Source organism: Tamandua tetradactyla, chromosome 25, assembly GCF_023851605.1.
Source record: "Tamandua tetradactyla isolate mTamTet1 chromosome 25, mTamTet1.pri, whole genome shotgun sequence".
NCBI classification, from domain to species: domain Eukaryota; kingdom Metazoa; phylum Chordata; class Mammalia; order Pilosa; family Myrmecophagidae; genus Tamandua; species Tamandua tetradactyla.
The window spans coordinates 13,602,840-13,626,123 of NC_135351.1; the positions used below are offsets into that span (position 1 = coordinate 13,602,840).

The 23,284-nt window shown below is 37.0% G+C and overlaps 1 long non-coding RNA gene across 2 annotated transcripts in view; it reads left to right on the forward strand.

Moving 5' to 3' along the window:
* The first annotated feature begins 753 nt into the window (after positions 1–753).
* LOC143669347 (uncharacterized) overlaps positions 754–23,284 on the forward strand; it is a 32,944-nt gene continuing 10,413 nt past the window's right edge. For both annotated transcript variants that reach the window (XR_013168868.1, XR_013168867.1), the window contains exons 1-2: positions 754–1,874; positions 1,980–2,057. This is a non-coding gene — a long non-coding RNA (uncharacterized LOC143669347). The remainder of the gene's footprint in view (positions 1,875–1,979; positions 2,058–23,284) is intronic.

Below are 23,284 nucleotides of genomic sequence, written 5' to 3' on the forward strand. Positions count from 1 at the left end.
ATTATTTCTACTATGGCTTATAAAAGAAGGCAGAGTGAATACACTACTTTATAGAAAAAATTACATTCAAAATATTACTTAAAATAGTCGGTCCACAAAGAAATATGCTTTGACTGTCTAGAAAATTTACAAGTGAGTAGGATATTCTCCAGTGATCCTGGATATATGAGGATATATGCATCTTCCTTAGTTTCAAATTATTAATATTTACAAATAATATGTCATAATATTAAAACCCAAGCTTTGGTTTTTCCAAAATTTACAACAGCTTATGTGAAGATTCTGCCTCCTCCAATCTCCACAGCAGGTTACAGGGAGATTCTGCCATGCAAAGTTATCAGGGACCCTTCAAAGCTAAATAAATGAGGAGAATGAATCATCCCATTCAATTACTCATTCAGAAGAATTTACCGAGTGCCCAAATGTACCAGGCACTAGGCTGAGCGCTTTAGATAAAAATCCATAAGACTTAGGGTGGGTCACGGTGGCTCAAGAGCCCTGGAGCTGCCCATGTAAAAAAGAAAAAGAAATCTGTTAGACCTGGCCCTGCCTAATGGAGTACTGCAACTTCTTTTGAGAGGACAGACCTGGAAGAACGCTGCTGCTTAAAGGGCTGGGAGTGACAAGGGGAAATTGCTAGAATGTACCCAGACAGGCACACTCAGGGATAAGTTAGCCAAAAAGGAGAAGTATGTAAATGGACACAATTATGACCAATTAGCTGATTCAACAATAGAAACAGGAAGTAGTAATTAACCCTCTTCCCCACCTCCCCAGTTACCAAGAACTAGCTGAGATAGAAAGTAAGGGTGGGTGACAATAAGTGGCTTTATAACTCAGCCTGCATGAGAACACATTGACCCACAGAGAATCAGAACATACATGGAACAAGGAGTGAGAAGTATCACAAAATGATGCTCAACCAGACACTGCATTGGATTCAAAATACAGGGAAGAAATAGAAAAACTGGATCCAGAAAAGTGAACACAACAGATAATATGGTGGAATCTAGTCTTCCAGAGAAGTGAAATGTTTTAACAACTGATTTAAAAAACAAACAAACAAAAAAACCAACTCTTCAAGGATTTTATCCCTCTACCAGCACCCCAGGGAGTTAAAAACAAACACGAAGATTTGGAGATGTTATCTCTGTATCATTAGTATTCAAGTCATGACGTGGTCAGAGCATTATACAACATACAACTGTGTCAGCTCAACAGAGATCAAAGGGAGAATGTAGATGGTGAAGATCAAGTACTTAGCCTACAGCAAGCCTGCAAAGCAGCCCTAGAAGGGAAGACAGCGCCTATGTTCCGAAGTGTATTAACCACAACCTTTAGAACAGACTCTTGCCCTTATTATGCAATACAAAGTCACTATGTAAAAGCTCCTTTGTCTACAGAAGAAGCCGCATTCCCTTTGACATATGTAATGACTGTCAGTCAAGATTTTGATTCGTTTGAAAGACTCTTCCAAGCTATTTATATGCCTCAAAATGTCTACTGTATTCACATAGATAAAAAGGCCACAGATGAATTTAAACTTGCTGTGGGACAATTATTGGAATGCTTCCCAAATACTTTTCTATCCTCAAAGACTGAGTTCATTACTCATGGGGGAATATCCAGACTTCGGGCTGAGCTGATCTGCATGAGAGACCTTCTAGCTTCAAATGTGCCATGGAGATATCTCATTAACACAGGTTGTCACGATTTCCCACTAAAAACGAATAAGGAGATAGTCCAGTATTTGAAAACACTGAATGGGAAAAACATCACCCCTTACTTAGCGTCCATCCTGAAATCTGCTGAAGGGATCAAATATGCCCATGTAGAGTATAGATCCAGAACAAACTCTTTCATCCTAAAGAGAGGTAAGAAGAAGAACCCACCTCCAAACAAGCTTAAAATCCACTTTGGTTCAATGTATGTTGCTCTTACAAGGGATTTTGTTGATTTTGCTCTTTTTAATAAAATAGCCTTTGACTTACTCCAGTGGTCCCAAGATACCTACGGTCCAGATGAGCATTTCTGGATTACACTTAACAAGATTCCAGGTGGGTGTGGTTTATTTTCCTATTTTTTGATTGTTAATTTCTAGTTTTCAATCAAGACAATGTATAATTATGGTTTTAAAATAAAAAATTATTAAAAGGTTTATAATGAAGAACAGTGATTCTGTGCCATGCCTCTTCCCACATGCAGTCACAATTACCAAAGGCAGCTATTATCATACCTTGAGCTGTTTCTACTGTTATTTACTTCCATGGAAATAATATGCATATACTGCCACTTGTTACAATATCATATTTGAGCATTACATATTAATATACAGTATGACGATTTGAAGCTTATGGACCCCAGAAAAACATGTTCTTAAATTTAATCCCTTCCTGTGGGTGTGAATCCATGGAAAGTAGGACACTTTGTTGAAGATACTTCACTTAAAGTGTGACCCACCTCAATCAGGCTGAATCTTAATCCTATTACTGGAGTCCTTTATAAGGACTCTATGTTGTATAGTGCTCTGACCATGAATTCAGACATGAGAGACAGGAAAGTAGCAGCTGAAATGAACGAAACCTGGAAGAGAAGTGAGAGACCAGGAGAAGGCAACATATTCCTCGCCAAGGATAACCAGCTGCCAGTCCCAGAATGCCACAATCTTCAGAGTGAAAGCATTACCTCAAAGTTACCTTTATTTGGACTTTTTTTAGCCTCAAAACAGTAAGTCAATAAATTTCCATTATTTAAGCAACCTAGGAAACTAAAATATCTGGTTACACAGTGGTTGAGTATTAGGTTTTCATCCTCTACCCACAAAACTCTCCTTCACCTATCTTAATACAAGGCTTTAAAACCTATAGTTAATATTTACATTATTTTTACCACAAAGCTAATGTTTATAGCTGATAAATACTCTGCTATGATTCTACCTTCTTTTTCCTCAACATTTTCTCCCCTGAGGTTAATCATGCCTCAGGATTGGGTTTGTCTTTTTAGTTGCTTATTTTTATAAAATTGTATCATTAATTTTTTTCAAAATACTTGAAATAATTTATCAAATAACTATTACTACTCGAGTTTCAACTCTTTAAAAGCTCCTTGCCCATCCCCTTCCCCAGTCTGCTATTTTCCTCCGTTTGCTGTAAAGTTCTTTTCTTGGAAATTATCTTCTCTGGTCCTATACTGGATCCTATACTCCATTGAATATATGTTTTCTCATCTTTTAAAGATATAACCTGAAATATTTAGGAAGATATAATTCAATAGCATACCTTTGCCTCAAAATAATCTGTAAACGGGTGGGGAAGAGAGCCATGATTGGCTCTCTTTTTTATCATTTTTGGCACTATTTAATGTGTATATGAGGGTTAATTATTGCTCTATAATTTTTGTGTGATTGAAATTTTCTTCTTTAGTTAAGGCAGGTAGTTTGTGAGTTTCTTGGGATTTTTTTCCATTTCATCTGGGTTATCTAATTTCTTGACATGGAATTGTTCATTGTATCCTCTTATAATCCTTTTTTATTTTGTGATATTGATAGTAATGTCCCCCCTTTCATTTATGATCTTAGTTTTGGCACATCCTTTTTCCTTTATCCTCTAGCTAAAGGGTATCAATTTTTGGTTTTGTGGATCATCTTGTTTTTTTATTCCCTACTTCATTTATCTCTGCTCTAGTATTTATTTCCTTCCTTCTGCTAATTTTGAGATTAGTTTGCTTTTCTTCTTCTAGCTCCTTCAGGGGTAAGGTTAAGTCTCTGACTTGAGGTATTTCTTCTTTTTAATCTATGCTTTAGAGCTATAAATTGTCCTCTCAGTATTGGTTTTGCTGCATCTATTCTGCCCATCTGTATCTTTATTTGAGAGTTTAATCCATTTACATTCCCTATAATTATTGATAAAGCAAGACTTTATCAGTGTTGTCCTTTGTTTTTTGTCATGTCTGTTTTTGTTTCATTTTTTTTTGCTTTGTTTCACTTTTTCTCTACTGCAGCCTTTTGTGCACAGTTGATCTTTTATGATATAACTGATTGATCCCTTTCTTGTTTCCATATCTGTATATAACCAAGGACCTTATTTTTTTTTTTAGCTTTTTTATTGTATAATATGACATACATACAAAGCAAAGGAAGAAGAAAGCAATAGTTTTCAAAGTACTCTTCAACAAGTAGTTACAGGACAAATCCTAGAGTTCTCATATTTTTCTTTTTATACGTTAAAGATGTCATATCTCTGCCTTCTTTCCTCCTTGGTTTCTGCTGGGAAACTGTCACTTAGTCTTACTGAGGATCCTTTACTGGGATGAACTGTTTTTCTCTTGCTGCTTTCAGCTTTCCTTATCTTTGGCCTTTGGCATTTGGTTCGCATCTATTAGAATTTATTTTGTTTGAACTTCTTTGCATTTCTTGGGTGTGTGTTTTTCTTTTGCTAGATTTGGAAAAATTTCAACCATTATTTCCTAAAATAGTCTTTCTCTGCTCCTTTCATCTTTCCTCTCCTTCTGGGGCTACCATAATGCATATATTGGTACACTTCATATTGCCCCACAGGTCTCTTATGCACTGCTCACTTTTTTTCCCCACTCTGTTCTCTGTCTGCTCTTCAGGCTCTATGAGTCTGATCTGAGTCTTCTAATTAGTTAGTTCTTTCTTCCGCCTGTTCAAATCTGCTGATGAATGCCTCTAGTGTATTTTTAATCTCTGTCATTGCATTCGTCATCCCCATAGGTTCTGTTATGTTCCTTCTCAAACTTTCTAATTTATCTTTTTTGTACATGCGTTATCTTTTTGATACCCTTTAGTTCTGTATTGATGTTTTCCTTTAGCTCATTGAACTGATTTAGGAGATTTAACTGAATGATTTTTCACTAGCTCCTCTAATGCCTGTGCTTCCTCTCTTGTTTTGTTTCTTTGAATGGGCTATCTCTTCCTGTTTCAGAGTATAACGTTTTTTTTTGTGATGTCTAGGCATTTTCTTAGTTTGATTACTTTGACTTCCAATTTCTCCCTCTTGTCTAAGATTTTAGTGTAGATTGGCTGTATGTTAAGGCTCTTCTTCAATGCTTGGTCCAGTTTATATTGAACTGACAGAGAAGTTATGGTTAATAGTTAAGTTTTCTCAGATCTTTCTATTTCTCAGGTCTTCCTATGTCAATCTCACATCTATGCACATGCCTCCAAAGAATTGAAAACAGGAATCAAGCAAATGTTTTCCTCTGATGTTCACAGCAGCATTATTCACAATTGCCAAAAAATGGTAGCAACCCAAGTGTCCATCATCAACTGATGAATGGATAAACCAAATGTGGGATATACACACATGGAATGTTATTCAGCTGTAAAAAAGGAATGAAGTTCTGATACATGCAATAAGATAGATGAACCTTAAAAAATATCATATTGGGTAAAATAAGCCAGACAAAAAGGAACAAATGTTGTATGATTTCAATGATATGAAATAATTAGAATATGCAGATTCACAGAGACAGAAACTAGAGTACAGGTTACCAAGGGCTGTACTGGGGTAGTTAATGCTTAACTGATAAAGAGTTTCAATTTGGGGTGATGGAAAATTTTGGTAATGTATGATGGTGATGGTAGAACAACATTATGAATGTAACAAATACCACTGAAATATATATGTGAATGTGATTAAAAGGGGAGATTTTAGATTATATATATGTTACCAGAATAAAAATTTTTAGAAACCATAGAACTGTACAACACAGTGACCCCAATATAATCTATGAACTATATTTAATAGTATAATTGTGATAATATTGTTTCATCAATTGTAATATAGTTACCACCCTAATGCCAACTGCTAATAGAGAAAACTGTGTGTGAGAGAGGGTACATATGTGAACTCTGTACATTCTGCATGACTTATTAAAATAGTAATAAAAGTGAGGGAGCTATTAAGACATTCCCAGATAAAAGATGAGAGATTCTTTCATCTCCAAACCAGTGAAAAAAACTACAAGTGATGCAGGTTGAAAACTGTCTAGAATACTAGACAATGGACCACAGCTGCATGAAGAAATAAAGATCTCCAGTAAGGGTAACGACATGGGTAAATATAAATACCAGTTGTGCTGGTTTAAAAGGATGTATGTCCCCTAGAAGAGCCATGTTTTAATCAAAATCCTGTTTCATAAAGGCAGAATAATCCCTATTCAATACTGTATGTTTGAAACAGTAATCAGATCATCTCCCTGGATGATGTGATTTAATCAAGAGTGGTTGTTAGGCTGGATTAGGTGACGACATGTCTCCAACCATTGGGGTGGGTCTTGATAAGTTTCTGGAGTCCTATAAAAGAGGAAACATTTTGGAGAATGAAGGAGATTTGGAAAGAGCAGAAAATGCTACAGCACCACAAAGCAGAGTCCATGAGCCAGCGACCTTTGGAGATGAAGAAGGAAAATGCTTCTGGGAGAACTTCATGAAACCAGAAGCCAGGAGAAAAAGCTAGCAGATGATGCCATGTACGCCATGTGCCTTCTCACTTGAGAAAGAAGCCCTGACTGTGTTCGCCATGTGTCTTCTCACCTGAGAGAGAAACCCTGAACTTCATTCATCGGCCTTCTTGAACCAAGGTATCTTTGCCTGGATGGATCCCTTTGATTGGACATTTCTATAGACTTGTTTTAATCGGGACATTTTCTTGGCCTTAGAACTGTAAACTAGCAACTTATTGAATTCCCCTTTTTAAAAGCCATTCCATTTCTGGTATATTGCATTATGGCAGTTAGCAAACTAGAACACCAGTACTACTACCTTTTTTGGTTTGTAACTCCACTTTTTACTTCCTATAGTATTTAAAAGGCAAAAACATAAAACACAAGGCTAAATCAGTAATGTATAAAATTACTGTAATTTTAATTACAGGACTCATAATGTATAAAACATGAAGTCTGTGACAAGAATTACATAAAGGTTGCAGGGACAAAGAGGCACAGAAACATAGTTTGTGTATATTATTGGAATTAAGTTGGTATTTAAGCAAATGAGAGTATTACAGATTTAGGATGTTAACTTTAAGCCCCATGGTGACTTCAAAGAAAATGTCAAAGGACATGCAAGCTCATAGAGACAGAAATTAGAATAAAGTTACCAGGGATAGAAACCAGGGGAATAGGAAGTCAATGCATAATGGGTATAGGTTTTCCCTATATTATAGCCTGTGATTATGAGGAAAGGGCAGGACATGCTTTCAGGTCATGAGACTGGATGTGGCATGCAAAGTTTACAATATTTACTATTTGATCCTTTACATAAAAGTTTTTGTAATGAAAGGAGGGAACCATAATATTGTATGTATCAGTAATCCCACTGAATAGTATGCCTGGGAGTGGTTGACACGGGAAAGTTTATGTTGCATCTATATTCTCACAATGAAAAAAAAGCACAACTAAAGAAACAGGCAATTAAATGCAATATGTGATCTTGGACAGGATTAATAAAGAAGGAGAAAAACTCAAAAGGATATATGAAAAATTGGAATATAGACTATAAGCTTTATATCTATATTAAATTTCTTGAACTTGATAACTGCACTTATGGTGATTATATAAGGAATGTCCTTGTTCTTGGGAAATGTACATGGCAGTATTAAGTGTTAAAGAAGTATGGTGCATACAAACTACATTTGAGTGCTCAGAAAATGGATTGATACATAGAGAGGCACACAGAAAGGTGGACTAGATACACAGACGAATCAGCAGACTGATGGATAGATAAGCTGGCATGGCAGATATGGTAAAATATTAAAACTGGTGGACCTGGGTATCTGAGGGCATAGAGGTATGTTGGAGTGCTCTGTATGGAGTTTGTATTATTTTTGTGAGTGTCCTGTATGTTTGAATAGTTTCAAAAAGTTTAAAACATGTTTCAGTGGCAGAGAATTAGACCGGCAAAAGATAATGCACACTGATGAATGAAGGCTGTGCTGCTACAAAAAAGGACAATGTCGTGAGGCATGCAACAATGTGAAGGAACATGTGGGACATTTGGTGAGACAAAACAAGCCAGAAACAAAAGAAAAAGAATGGTATGGTCGCCTTTAGAAAATGCTTGTAAGAAAACAGGTGTCTAGATTGTAAGCTTTAAGAGCAGACACATTTAGTCCTAAGTGGTGATTATTATTTCTGGAATTTGAGAGTCTGTTTTATATATGTAGCCTGATATTTAGAGATAAGAATGAAGCCGAACAGGTTGCAGTTAAAGTAATTCAGAAACAGGAGTAAGGAAGACAGTGTCTATATTTTAGAACCACATATACTCTTTGAGACGAATGGAAGATTTATTTGATCTGGAACTGAAATTTTCTGTAGTGCATAATTAATTCAATCTATCTGAATAGCTCATTTGAACAATTGAAACACGGGAAGCACAGAAAAAGGAGTTCCTTTAATCCTGTATACATTGTTGTTATGCTTGGAAACATCCTACAGTATATTAAGCAGATAATCAAAAAGTATTGGCAAAGTCCCCTGAGGGAGGGGAGAAAGAATATGGAACTATTAAACCTTGCCATCAGAGAATCCCCTAATATTGTGTCAAACTTTAGGGATATCCATATCAATAGGCCATGTCCTTGATCATGAGGCTGACTCTTGTGAAGTTTATACAGGTAGCAGAGAAGCTTAGATTACCTATAGGCATGCTAAGAGTTACTTCTGGAGAACCTCAGTTGTTGCTCAGATGTGGCCTCAGTCTCTCTAAGCCCAACTGTGCATGTGAAATCATTGTCCTCCCCCCTATGTAGGACATGACATCCAGGAGTGAAACTCTCCCTGGCTACATGGGAGATGACTCCCAGGGATGAATCCAGACCTGGCACCATGGGATCAACAATTACATCCTGACCAAAAGGGGGGAAGAGAAGTATAATTAATAAAATATCAGTGGCAGAGAGAGTTCAAATAGAGTCGACAGGCTACTCTGGAGGTTGTTCTTATGCAAGCTTCAGGTAGACCTTGCTGCCTATCATAACCTGCCAACCCCCAATCAAGACTATTCTAGCCAATCCTAAAGGACACCTGGGGTAATATATAAGATTCCACAAGGGTTCTAGGCACTACAGTAATTTTCCAGAAATCTACAACCTCCAAATGGGTCCCTGGTCCAGATAAGTCCTGAAACCTAGCCCAGCCTCTCAAGAACATCAGACAGTTCCATCTCCCTACCCCATATTAGTGACAGACCCTTCCAATATCAAAAATTTAGAATGGTCATAGCCGAAGGAACTCTAAAGAGAGGTATGGAAAGATCAAAGATGATGGTGGAGTTATACATAGAAGACTGGATTTAACAAATGAATATGAATGCTGAATCATTAAATTGATATCTCTTTTAGTCTCCAGTATTTTAGGGCAGCTAGAAGTAAAAACCTAGAGTTGTGAAATTATAACCTATGTCAAACGCTGAAATATGTTCTACAATTGTGGTGTTGTACTTGGAAATTTATAGCTTTTTTGTATATATGTTATTTTTCACAAAAGAAGGAAAGAAAATCGATTGTGATGATGAAAAAGTATTTAAGCCCTCTAGCCTCCTATATTCTGGAGCAGCTAGAAGGAAAAATATGAGAGGATCGTGTGATGGCCCATGACAAACTCTGGGGTCTGTCTGGTGACAGCTAGTTGAGGAGTGCTTTGAAAACTATTGCTTCTTAATTTTTTTTGCTTTGTATATATGTTATACTAGACAATAAAAAAAGTTAAAACAAAACAAAAACATCGTTCAGTGGTAGAATACTCGCCTTCCATGCGGGAAACCCGGGTTCGATTCCCAGACCATGCACCCCCCCCCCCAAAAAAAAAAATTAAGTTAAAAACACACACATACACAAAGAAAGAAAAAGGCAGCAGGCTGTCTGCCCTTATGGCTTTAAAATACAGCTATACACAATGACTCCCAACTTGAAATTGGCAGCACAAATTTATTTTTGAAGCTTCAAACATATATTCTAATGGGTTACTTAACATCTCTTCCTGACTCTCACATTGTCATCTTAATACCAACATGTCCCAAGATGACTCCAATTCTTCACTCACCCCACAGATCCACTCAAAAATCAGGTCTTGCCAAATCAATATCCTACGTATTTCTTGTAATCATCTACTGGCGATTTGCTCTGCAATCACTCTAATCCAAGCCACCGTCATCATTAGCTCTCTTGCAATCGTTTCCTAGTCTTCCAATATCTCCTCTTGTCCCCTGCAATCCATTCTTCATGTTGCAGTCAGTGTAATATTTGCACACTTATCTGATAAGTATATTTTCATGTTTAAAACACTTACAGTTTTTCAGACTTTAACTCAGCCTGGAGGTTGCCACATGACCTGCCTGACCACTCTCCTTTCCTCCCCACTTTGTTACTCTCACCTCTCTTCCCTGGTTCCAGCCATACTGGATTTCTTGGTCAATACATTTTACACTTTCCTTAAGAAATCCTTCCCCACCCTAAGACTTCAAGCATATTGTGCTGGTCTGAAAGGATATATGTCCCCTAGAAAAGCCACGTTTTAACCTAAATCCCATTTCATAAAGGCAGAAGAATCCCTATTCAATACGTATGTTTGAAACTGTAATCAGATCATCTCCCTGGAGATGTGATTTAGTCAAGAGTGGTTGTTAAACTGGATTAGGTGACGACATGTCTCCACCCATTTGGGTGGGTCTTGATTAGTTTACTGGAGTCCTATAAAAGAAGAAACATCTTGGAGGATGAAAGAGGTTCGGAGAGAGTAGAGAATGTTGTAGCACCACGAAACAGAGAGTCCACGAACCAGCAACCTTTGGAGATGAAGAAGGAAAACACCTCTTGGGAATCTTTCTGAAACAGGAAGCCAGGAGAGAAAGCTAGCAGATGATGCCGTGTTCGCCATGTGCCCTTCCAGCAGAGAGAAGCCCTGACTGTGTTCACCATGTGCCTTCTCACTTGAGAGAGAAACCCTGAACTTCATCGGCCTTCTTGAACCAAGGTATCTTTCCCCGGATGCCTTTGATTGGACATTTCTATACACTTGTTTTAATTGGGACATTTTCTTGGCCTTAGAACTGTAAACTAGCAACTTATTAAATTCCCCTTTTTAAAACCCATTCTGTTTCTGGTATATTGCATTCTGGCAGCGAGCCAACGAGAACACACATGCTCTCCTATTTTCTACTAATTTTATTGTTTTGGTTTTCATATTACCACTTTAGTATATTTAGAAATTAGGGGGAAGGCATAGTGTAAGTAATGAATCTAACATTATCTTTATCCTTTTGGAAAGTCAGTGTTTCCAAGACCACTTATTAAATAGTTCTGATTTCCAGTACTATATCTTTCCTATTCTAAGTTCCATATATACTTGATTTAGTCTTCAAGTTCTGACCTATTTTTCTAATGCTAATACCATAATTTTAGTTGTTATCATCACAATTTTCTTGGCTGTTTTTGGTCCTTACATTTCCAAATTAATACTAGGATCAGCTTGTAAAGTTAGTATCTTATGATTTTTATTGAAACTACACTGAATTATAAATCAATATGGAAAAGCCTTTGGTCCATGAACACAGTATAACATTCCACTTCTTAAGTCTTTTGTGTCCTCTTATAAAATATATAAGATAACCTTTAAAGATCTTCTGTACCTTTTGTTAGATCTATTCTTAGTGACATAGTTTTCATTATTATTCCAAATGTTCTTTGCTGGTACATATGAACACTGTTTATTTATATAATTATCTTATATCAAACAACCTACTATCACACCTATTTGTTCTAGCTTATTTTCTATCTAGACTTAGCTCATTTTCTACTTAGACAATCGCACTCTGAAAACAATGACTTTTTTTTTTATTTTCCAATTCGAGTACCTTTTTTTTCTTGCCTTATTGAGCTGGCTATAATTTCCTTTAAAATTCTGAACATATGAATGACAGTGTGCAATCTTATTATGACAAAAACAGCTCTCTGAGATTTCATCTTTAAGAAAAACGTGTTTGCAGTAGGCTTTGGGTAGGTAGTTAGAAATTCAGCTTAGCAGGGAGTTTTCTCATTTACCCCAATCTTCTTAGCTTCTCTGGAACCAAACAAGGTCCACGGTCATTCTCACTGCCATCTGCACACCCTGTTCTTGTTGGTATACGGGGGTGGGTGGGTGTACCTCTGAGTGTCCCCTTACTTGGAAGCATGTACTTTAAAGGCTTTTTTTGAGATTTGTAGAAATGAGCATCCTCTCTCTGATTCTTCTCACATGCACCACTGTTTGATCTTCACTGCTTTGGAAGTCCTTCCAAGTATTTTTGTGGGCTTAGGGTTTCAATTACTTCTAGCTTCATCAAAGCTAATGTTTCCTGCTCTCATTTTCTTTGTACCTTTTGAATATTATCCAAGAAGGTAGATTACATTTTACTGTCATCTTAAAACTGGATGCCCTTATGGTTCTTTTTTGTTGTTGTTGTCTTTGTTTCATTTATTGTTTTCTTAAATGTCAGTGCTTCTGTTTCATGTTTTAGTTTTCCTCAATTAAAAAAAAACTTTTTGGTATGTCTTCATATTATTTTTTAAGAGTCCTTGCTCTCCTGTCTGTGGACACTAGCTATGTTCATCATAGCCTATGATTATCGGGAAAGGGCAGGATATGCTTTCAGGCCATGGACACTCTGTGCTTTAATTCTCTGCTCTCATTCCTCCAGGCTAGTTATTTAGGTCTGCCTAACTTATCTCTCTCACCCTATACCAGGGCTTAGCAAACTTTTCTGTAAAGGATTAAAGAGTAAATATTGTAAACTTTGCAGGCCACATCCAGTCTCATCACACATTCTTCTTCGCTTCCTTTTTTTAAAATGTGAAAATGATTGCTAGCTTATGGGCCATACAAAAAAGGCCACAGGCCATATTTGGTCTGTGAACCATGGTTTGATCACCCTTGATTGATTTTATACTTCCAGCTCCACCCAGGAAACATGCCCCTGCTTCCTGCTGCTTAACGTAAGAGGAAGAGGAAAGAGAAGATTGACTTGTCAGATTTTTCACCATTTAGTTTTCTAATCAATTATTCTGACATTTGTTCCAAGCACCCCCCTAAGTAAACTTTGAACTTGGATGGATTCTCAGAATCCTATCCCACCTGCTTTCCATCTTCCAAAGACCTCCTGATAATTCTCTTTATTGTTTTGTCAGTGCTATTAGTAACTAATTCTATTATAAAATATACCTCATATTGAATAAAGATATAGAAAGATACATTTATGTCAGATGTAGAAAGGGACAAGAGGGAGGCTCTAGCTGAGTATTCGTTTCCTTGCCTATGCCAATTTCTAAGTCCTCCAATATCCTTGGTTCATGGCCCCTTCCTATATCTTCAGAGTTAGTATATGGCATCTTTCTGACCCTTCTACTCTAGTTATATCTCCCTCAAAACACAGCTGGGGGAAGGTTCTCTGCTTTTAAGGATCCCGAGCACTCACCTTCACTTCTCAATCCCCATTTTCCTATAGAAAAATTACTCGAAGATAAGAATTGGTGAAGTTGATTCTGAAATTCCAACATGATTCCAACATCATGAATCATTTGTTATTTTCTGTATAAGAGAATATGAGCTTATAAAAAGGATTTGATCCTGTTGTACACAACAGGATCAAAACTAGGGTGAGGCAAGTGAAGCATCTCCAGCATAAAAATTAAGAAGGCATTTCATCTCAGGCTTAACAGTTACATGACCCTGAGAGTGAATGCCTTGTTAAATTTTGCACCCTAGCTGTTTCATTTTACCCTAGTAGTGGCTCTTATAACAAAACTGAACATAACTCATTAATATAGCAATAACATACTCTTACTCAGTAAGCATAATATAAGATATTTAAATAGATTCATAGACAGCGTACATTCCCCATGAAGTGACATAGCACAATTAAATTTCAGGGAAAATTTATGTTTTACCTATAGATCATACAAGTCTTATATTGAAACATTATGGACCTAAAGTACTGCTAAGGCAACATACATATCTTCAGCCTGTAGAATTAACCAAGGACTCTAAAACAAACTGAATGCTAAACTAATAGAAACTAATAATTTAAAAACAATTGATGGCCTGCCTAAATCATGATGGCAAAGTGAGATGCTCCAGAAGATTTAAGCAACAATCAAGAGCTGGCAGAAACATCTTTCTCACAGCTCTGGGAAACAGTTAAAGGGTTGCAGTAATAGGGTGAGTGCTGAATCAAGAAGACTATTTAAAAATGGTATGATCTTATGGCACCCTTGCTAGCCCCTGCCTCATCTCTTCATCACCTTGATGCATAGCTGATTCATGTTCCCAGTATGGTCCCTAGTCCCAGATCCAGGAGTTGAGTAACTTTTGTCCACATACCAGGGTTTATGTATTTCTCGTCCATCTCTCTGGTGGCAGCCTGAACTACTGAACAAAGATATACATTGTAGGTTCACCATCCCGGAACTTGCCCTGAGCCTCGGAGGTGGCTCAGGAGCAACCTTACAGAAAGCTGCAAGAGAATAGTTACATCACAGCTTCCTGGAGCAAAGAACTGCTGACTAGGGGACCTACAAAGTAGCACCTGGTACCATGAGGAAACATGGTTTCCTAGGAGAAGGGTATGGCAGTCTGGAGTCATGAACCCAGAAAAATATGTTCTTAAACTTAATCCATTCCTATAGATGTGAACCCATTGTAAGTAAAACCTTTGATGAGGTTATTCAGTTAAGATGTGACCCGACTAAATCAGGAAGGCTCTTAGTCTACTACTGGAGTTCTTTATAAGTGGAATGAAGTTCAGACAGAAAAAGAGAAAGCCACAGGAAGCAAGAAGCTGAAGGTGAACAGAAGAAAGAAGAAGAAAGGAGAGGCCAGGGGACGCTGTGCATTGCCATGTGACAGAGGAGCTAGGACCAAGGGTCACTAGCAGCCAGATCCAGAATGTCAGTCTTCAGGAAGAAAGCATCGCTTTAATGATGCCTTGATTTGGACTCTTCCAGTCTCAAAACCATGTTCTAATAAAAATTCCTATGATTTGAGTGACAGAAGAAAGAGTCTGGGATCTTGAAGATAAGACAATATAAATCATTCAGTTTGAGGAGCAGAAAGAAAGAAGAACCTGTGGGACACGAAGCCTGGCAATGTATGCTTTGTGGACTCCCAAGAGAACAGAGAAAGGGGAACGGGGAGAATAAAATCTAAGAAGTAATGACAGAAAACTTCCCAATTTTCAAGTAATAAATGAATATACACATCTAAGAAATTCCAAACTGGATAAACCCAAACAGATCCACATTGAAACATATTATAATCAAGCTGTTGAATGCCAAAGATAAAGAGAGAATCCTGAAAACTGCAAGAAAGAAACAACATGTCATGCACAAGGGACCATCATTCAGAGTAAATGTCAATTTCTCATTGGAAAACATGGAAGAATGATGGCAATGGGGTGGCACATTTAAAATGTGAAAGGAAAAAAATTGCTGATGAAGAGTTCTATATCTAGCAATACTGTCTTTCAATAAGAGAGAGATTAAGACATTCCCCAATAAGTATAAACTAAGGAATTCTGTCACCATGAGACTGGCCCTACAAGAAATTCTAAAGAGATTTCTTAAGGTTGTAAAGAAAAGGACACTAGACTATTAGCCAAAGCCATATGAAGAAATAAAGATATCTGGTAAAGATTATGTAATTGGCAAATATAAATGACATTACTATCTAATTTTTGGTTTGTAACTATACTTTTACCTTTGACAGGATCTCATATACAAATACATAACAAGTAATGACAATCTGTTGTTTTGAACTCATAATGAATAACTATATAGTTTGTGACAAGAATTAGATAAAAATTAGGGGATGGTACCATATAGGAACACAGCTTGTGAATGCTATTGAAGCTAAGTTTGTCTCAAACCAAATGAGATTGTTTTGCATTTAGGATTTCAAATTTAAGCCCCATGGTAATTGCAAAGAAAATATTTTTAAAAATATATGCACAGAGGGAAATGAGATGGAATCCTAAAAGTTACACTGCAAAAGATTAATGAAATATAAAATAGGTAGTGATGAAATAATTAAGGGACAAAAAAGGTATGCAGAGGCATGGAACTAGGTGTATGAACTTTAAGGACTATATGTTGAATGAAATGTCAGGCACAAAAAGACAAATATTATCATGTCTCAATCATATGGACTAACTATAGTATAACAACTCAGTGAAATGAAGTTAGTTGAGAGCAACTTCAGTTATCAGGTTGGAGCCTATTGTAAAGGGTACCAGATGGAAAGCTCTTAAAGCAGTCACATATATTCAGGAGTTGTAGCTGTTATTTCTAAATTCTGAGATACTGAGCTGTTTGTATATAACCTGGTAATTCCCAGAAATTTCAGGTATTTTTTGTGATGCCTGAGACTCAGAGTTAGAGCTCTGAAGCTACGAAAGTCAGCAGTACCCCATATAGGAATTGCTTAAAAAGTTGAAAAAGGGATCAGACTTTGAGTAGAGAGATGAAGGAAGCTGATCTGGATCGAATTAGAGTAGAGTAGAATACAGGGTTAAGAATGATATCATCCATATTGTAAAACTTCAACTTCTGGGGGTTGCAAGGGTAGTTCAGTGGGAGAATTCTTGCCTGCCATGTGGGTGACCCAGGTTCGATTCCTGGTCCATGCACTTCCCAAAAAAAGAAACACGCAAAACAAACAAAAACAAAACCAGCAAACAAAAATTTTAACAAATGGTGCTGCAATAACAGGATACTTACATGGAAAAATAATGAAATATAATCCCCCATACAGCATACAAAAAATATATATATTCAACTTCTGTTTGAGACCAAAGGGAGAAATATTTGATGCAAAATTTATATTTTGGGTAGTGCATTACCGAATTTAACTTGTATGGTTGTTTAGTTGAACACCATAAGTATATGGAATCTTGAATAGGGTGTGAGATTTGTTCATTTGTCCAGGTTAGTGTGATGCCCCAATATATCCCATAGTAATTCAGGCAGTGAATAAAGACGTATTTGCAAAGTCTTCTTGGGGGACTGGGGAGAAAGGAGGAAATATTCAACCTCCCCATTTGGAGAATTTCTGATATTCTCTCAAGCAATGGGAACAACTAAATTAATAGGCTAAGCCCTTTTTCTTGGGGTTTACCCCTATGAAACTTATTCCTGCAAAAAATATGCTAAGCCTACTTACAATTAGACTTAAGAGTCACCCCCCCCCCCCCGAGAACTCTTTTGTCACTCAGATATGGCCTGTCTCTCTAAGCCAACTCTGCAGGTAAACTCACTGCCCTCCCCCCTGACTTAGGACATGACCCCTAGGGGTGTAAATCTCCCTGGCAATGTAGGACAGAACTTCCCGGGGTGATCAGGGACCCAGAATCAAGAGATTGAGAAAGGCTTCTTAACCAAAGAGGGGAAGAGAGAAATGAAACAAAACAAAATGTCAGTGGCTGAGACATTTCAAACAGAGTTGAGAGGTTATCCTGGACATTGTTCTTATGCATTATAGAAATATCCCTTTTTAGTTTATGGTGTATTGGAGTGGCTGCAGGGAAGTACCTGATGCTGCTGAGCTGTGTTCCAATAGCCTTGGTTCTTGAAGACAATTGTATCACTATACAGCTTTTAGAATGTGAGTGTGTGATTGTGAAAACCTTGTGTCTGATGCTGCTTTTATCCACTGTATGGATAGATGAATAAAAAAAAATATGGATAAAAATAAATAAATAATAGGAGGATAACGGGTAAAATAAATTGGGTAGATGGAAATAACAGTGGTCAATGAGAGGGAGGGGTAAGGGATTTGGTGTGTATGAGTTTTTTATTTTTATTTTTTTACTGTTTTTACATGGGCAGGCACCGGGAATCGAACCCGGGTCCTCTGGCATGGCAGGCAAGCGTCCTTGCCTGCTGAGCCACCGTGGCCTGCCCAGTTTTTTATTTTTATTTCTTTTTCTGGAGTGATGCAAATGTTCTGAAAAATGGTCATGGTGATAAATACATAACTATGTGATGATATTGTGACCCATTGATTGTACACAATGTATAGAATGCATGTATGTGAAGGTTTGTCAATAAAAAAATTGTTGAAAAAAGGTATGCAACCAAAAAAACAAAGAGTAAAATAGCGAAAGAAAGTTCCATATTATCAGTAGTTAATTTAAATGTAAATGGGTAAAACTCTCCAGTCAAAAGGAAGAGATCAGCAGAATGGATTTTTAAAAGAGTGCGCATTTTCTGTTTACAAGAGCATCACCTTAAATTAAGAGGTACAAGCAGACTGAAAGTGAAAGAATGGAAAAATATTCCAAGCAAAGAGTATTCAAAAAGATAGTGGCGGTTTGTGAATACAATTATCAGCCCAAATATTTATTTGAACTTGGTTAAAGGCTAAATTTTACGTTGTATATTTGTTATTAGAATAAAAATTTTAAAAGCATAGGTCTGTACAGCACCATGAACCTCAAGTAAACTATGGACTATAGTTAGTAGTACAATTATAATAATATCTTTGCATCAATTGTAACAAACTTAGTACACTAATTTCTGTTGTTAATAATGGAGGGGGTAAATGGGAACTCTATTTTCTACATGATTTTTCTGTAAATCTTCAACTTCTCTAATAAACTTTATTTTAAAAAAGAGAGAGAATGGGGGTGGGTCTAGTAATAGTATATAAAATGGACCTTAAGTAAAAAATACTAGTCAAAGGGACAAAGAAATTATTGATTAAAGGGTCTATTTAGCAAGAAGATTTAATTATTGTACATTCATGCACTTCAAGACAGAGCACCAAAACATATGAAGTAAACCAACACATTGGAAGAGAGAAATACGTGTTCTATATTAATAGTAGAGGACTTAAATACTCCACTTTAAACAATGGGCAGAGCATCTAGACAGGAGAAAATAAGGAAGTAAGGACTGAACAATACTATAAACCAATGTGACCTAATAGACATACATAGAACAACTATATACAACTTCATCCAACTACAGCAGAGTACATAGTCTTCTCAAGTACACATGAATCATTCTATATGTTGTCAGAAAATAAATCCCAATACATTTAAAAAGATTAAAATCACACAAGATATTGTTTATAACCACAATGGAATGGAGCTAGAGATCAATAAGAAAAGAACTGTAAAATTCACAAATATCCAGACATAGAACAATGAATGCTTAAACATACACTGGGTCAAAAAAGAAATCACTAGGGAAGTTAGGACATATCCTGAAGTGAATGAAAATGAAAATACAACACACAAAACTTAAAGGAAGCAGCAAAGGCAGTGCTGAGAAGGAAATTTATAGCTCTATATGCTTGCATTTAAAAAAAAAGGATCTCAAAACAAGGACCTAACCTCACACCTGGAAGATAGAGAAAAAGAGACCACAAAATCCAAAGTAAGCAGAAGGAAGAATAATATAGTAAAAATAAATGAAATAGAGAATATAAAATAATAGAATCTGCGAAACCAAAAGTTGGCTCTTTGAAAAGATTAATGAAATTGACAAATCTTTAGCCAGAATGACAAAGAAAAAAAGAGGGTACAAATTACTAGAATCAGAAGTGAAGGCGATGACATTACAACTGACCTCACAGAAATCAAAAGGATTAAAGAGGATAGTATTAACAACCATATGACTAGATAACCTAGATGAAATAGACAAATTCCTAGAAACACACTGGCTCAAAAAAGAAAGACATCTCAACAGACCAATAACAAGCATATTGAATCAATAATCAAAAAACTCCCCCAAGGTGGACTCTCATCCATCTAGATTTATGATGGGGAGTTTCCCAAGCATGGGAAGATGGTTCAGATTGTGGGTGATCAGAAAACATGATACATATTCACTACAAGGCTGTCTTGACCACCCCAAACCTTTGAACAGTTACTTATCCCCCTCAAACAAGGAACCAAATAGATATTGGAAAGCTCTAGGCTTTAGCTGTGCTTTTTCTTTTTCTAATGATTTTATTAAGATATAATTTACATGCCCTACAATTCATCCATTTAAAGAGTACATTCACAGAGTTTTTAAACCATCACCACTATCTAATTGTAGAACATTTTCATCACCCCAAAAAGAAACTCTGTACCTTTTAGCAGTCAAGCCCTAGGCAATCATTAATCTACTTTCTGTCTCTTGATATTTGCCTATTTGGGACATCAATTCCATCAAATGGAATTGATATGCAAATTTAAAAAACCTCCCCCGAAAGAAAAGATGATGACCAGATGGCTTCACTGGAAAATTTTTACCAAACAAGGTAGAATTAACACCTATACTGCTCAAACTTCCCCCCCAAAATGAAGATGGTAGAACACTTCTCAACTCATTCTATGAGATCAACATTGCCCTAATACCAAAGCCAGATAAAGATAATACAGAAAAAGAAAACTGTACACCAATATCCTTCATGAAAACTGATGCAAAAAAAAAAAAAATCTCAACAAACACTAGCAAGTTCAATCCAACAGAATATCAAAAGGATTATGCACCAAGATCAACTGGGATTTATTTCAGGAATGCAAGGATAGTTTGTGCTGGTTTGAAAGTGTTGGATACCCCCAGAAAAGCCATGCCTTTTAATCCTGATTCAATATAGTAGGGTGGAAACCCTTTTTATTAGATTATCTCCACAGAGATGGAATGCGCCCTGTTTTGGGTGTGGCCTTTTAGTTAGATGGAGATGTGACTCTGCCCATTCAGACTGGGTCTTAATTAGTTTAGTGGAGTCCTTTAAAAGAGGAAACATTTTGGAGAAAGCTCGGAGCCAATGTAGACACTTGGGGAACAGTTGCTTCAAAACTGACAGAGACATGGATGTTTGGTGATGCTTGAAGTGCTGACAGAGTAGATGCCTAGACACAGGCAAAGCTCAGCTGATGTCATCACATACCTTCCCATGGAGATGCTAAACAAGCCAGAATCCAGAGTTGTGTTTGAGAGGAGCTAAGTGAAGGCCCACAGATGCTTAGAGAGGAAACCACAGGGAACAGAGGCTGAAAGCCCAGGAGCAAGGGACCAGTGGAGGCCAGCCACGTGCCTTCCTAGCTGACAGAGGTGTCCCAGACCCATCTTGGCCTTCTTGAGCCAAGGTCTCCTTCCCTGAGTGCATTATTTTGGACATTTTTATAGCCTTAGAAGTGTGAACTTGCAATTTAATAAATTTCCTTTTTAAAAGCCATTCCATTTCTGGTACATTGTGATCTGGCAGCATTTAACAAACTAATACATAGGTCAACAAAAGAAAATCAATTAATGTAATATACCACATTAGTAGAATGAAAGAAAAAAAAACCACATGATCACCTCAATTGATGCAGAAAAAGCATTTGACAAAATTCAGCCCCCCTCCTTGATAAAAACACTAAGAAAAATATGAATAGAAAGGAACTTTCTCAACATGATATAGGGAATAAATGAAAAAAACCATGGCTAGCATCGTACTCAATAGTAAAGACTAAAAGTTTTGCACCTAAGAGCAGGAATAAGGCCAGATGCCTGCTATCATCACTGCTATTCAACACTGTACAGGAAGTATATACAGAGCAATTAGGCAAGAAAAAGCATTCAAATTGGAACCGAAGACGTAAAACGTTCCCTATTTGCAAATGACGTGAGCATGTATAGAGAAAATCCCAAAGAATCTACAAGAAAGCTACTTGAGCTAATGAATTCAGCAAAATAAACAGGGTGGGTGGGATGGGGTGGGGTGGGCAGGTGGGTACAGAATCAATACACAAAAAATCAATGCTATTTCCATATAACAACCTTGAAAATCCGAAAGGAAATCAAGAGTATGGGGTTTTTATTGTAGTTTCTCCTTTTCCTTCTTCTTTCTTTGTGGAAGGTGCTGAATGCAGAACTATGTGATTATACCAGGAGCCACTGATTTTATACTTTGAATTGTACGGTGTGAATAGAACTGTCTGCACTAGGAAGAACTGAAAGCAGGGACACAAATAGACATTTGCACTTTGGTGTTTGTAGTGGCATTGTTCACAGTTTGCAATGGATGGAAGTGATCTAAGGGTACATGAAATGATGAATGGAAACACAAACTGTTATGTACATATACGATTCAATATTGAGCAGCTGCAGGAAGAAATGAAGTCATGAGGCATGCAATTAGGTGAATGAACCTTGAGGACATTATGTTGAGTGCAATGAGCCAGAAACAAAAGGACAAATATTGTATGGCCTCACTAATATAGACTAACTGAAATGAGCAAACTTTGAGAGTGGAATTCAAGAGCATAGGTTATCAGGAAATAGTAAGTGGACAGTAATCACACTTTCTGAATTCAAAACATATTGGAAAGCTATAGTAATTGAGACAATATGAAATTGGGATAAAGGTAGATGCATAAATCAATGGAATGGAATCGGGAATCCAGAAGTTCTCATTCATATTGTAAGATTCTATTTAATGAGGTATCCAGAATAGATGCATTTTTATAAAGAGTATCAGGCACAAGTAGGATGAGAGGGGTAATGGGGAATTATTGTTTAATGGGGATAGGGTTCAGTTTGGGGTGATAGGAAATTTCTATAATGGTGGTGAGGTTAGGACAACACTGTGAATCACCATGATCATTGTTAGAATATTTGCATCACTCCAGAAAAAAGAAATAAAAAAAAAACAACTCATACATCCCATGCCACTTACCTCTCCCTTGCATTGACCACTAGCATTTCAATCTACCCATTTTTTACCCTTTAACCCCCCTATTATTTATTTTACCTTAATTTTTTAATTCATCTGTCCATACTCTGGATAAAAGAAGCATCAGACAGAGGGTTTTCACAATCACATGGTCACACTGTAAAAGCTACATAGTTATACATTCATCTTCAAGAATCAAGGCTACTAAAACACAGTTTGTTTCAGGTACCTTCCTCTAGCCACTCCAATACACCATAAACTAAAAAGAGATATCTATATAAAGCATAAAAATAATCTCCAGGAAAAACCACTCTACTCAGAAATCTATCAGCCACTGGACTTCAGTCTCATTTCTCTCATCCCCTTTTTTTGATTAAAAAGGCTTTCTCAATCCCAGGATGCCAGCCAGGTCCCAGCCCATCCTAGGAGTCCTGTCCCATGTTGCCAGGGAGAGTTACACTCCTAGGATTCATGTCCCACGTAGGGGAGAGGACAGTGAATGAGTTCACCTGCCCAGTTGGCTTAGAGAGAGAGGCCACACCTGAGTAATAGAAGAGGTTCTCTAGGGGTGACTCTTAGG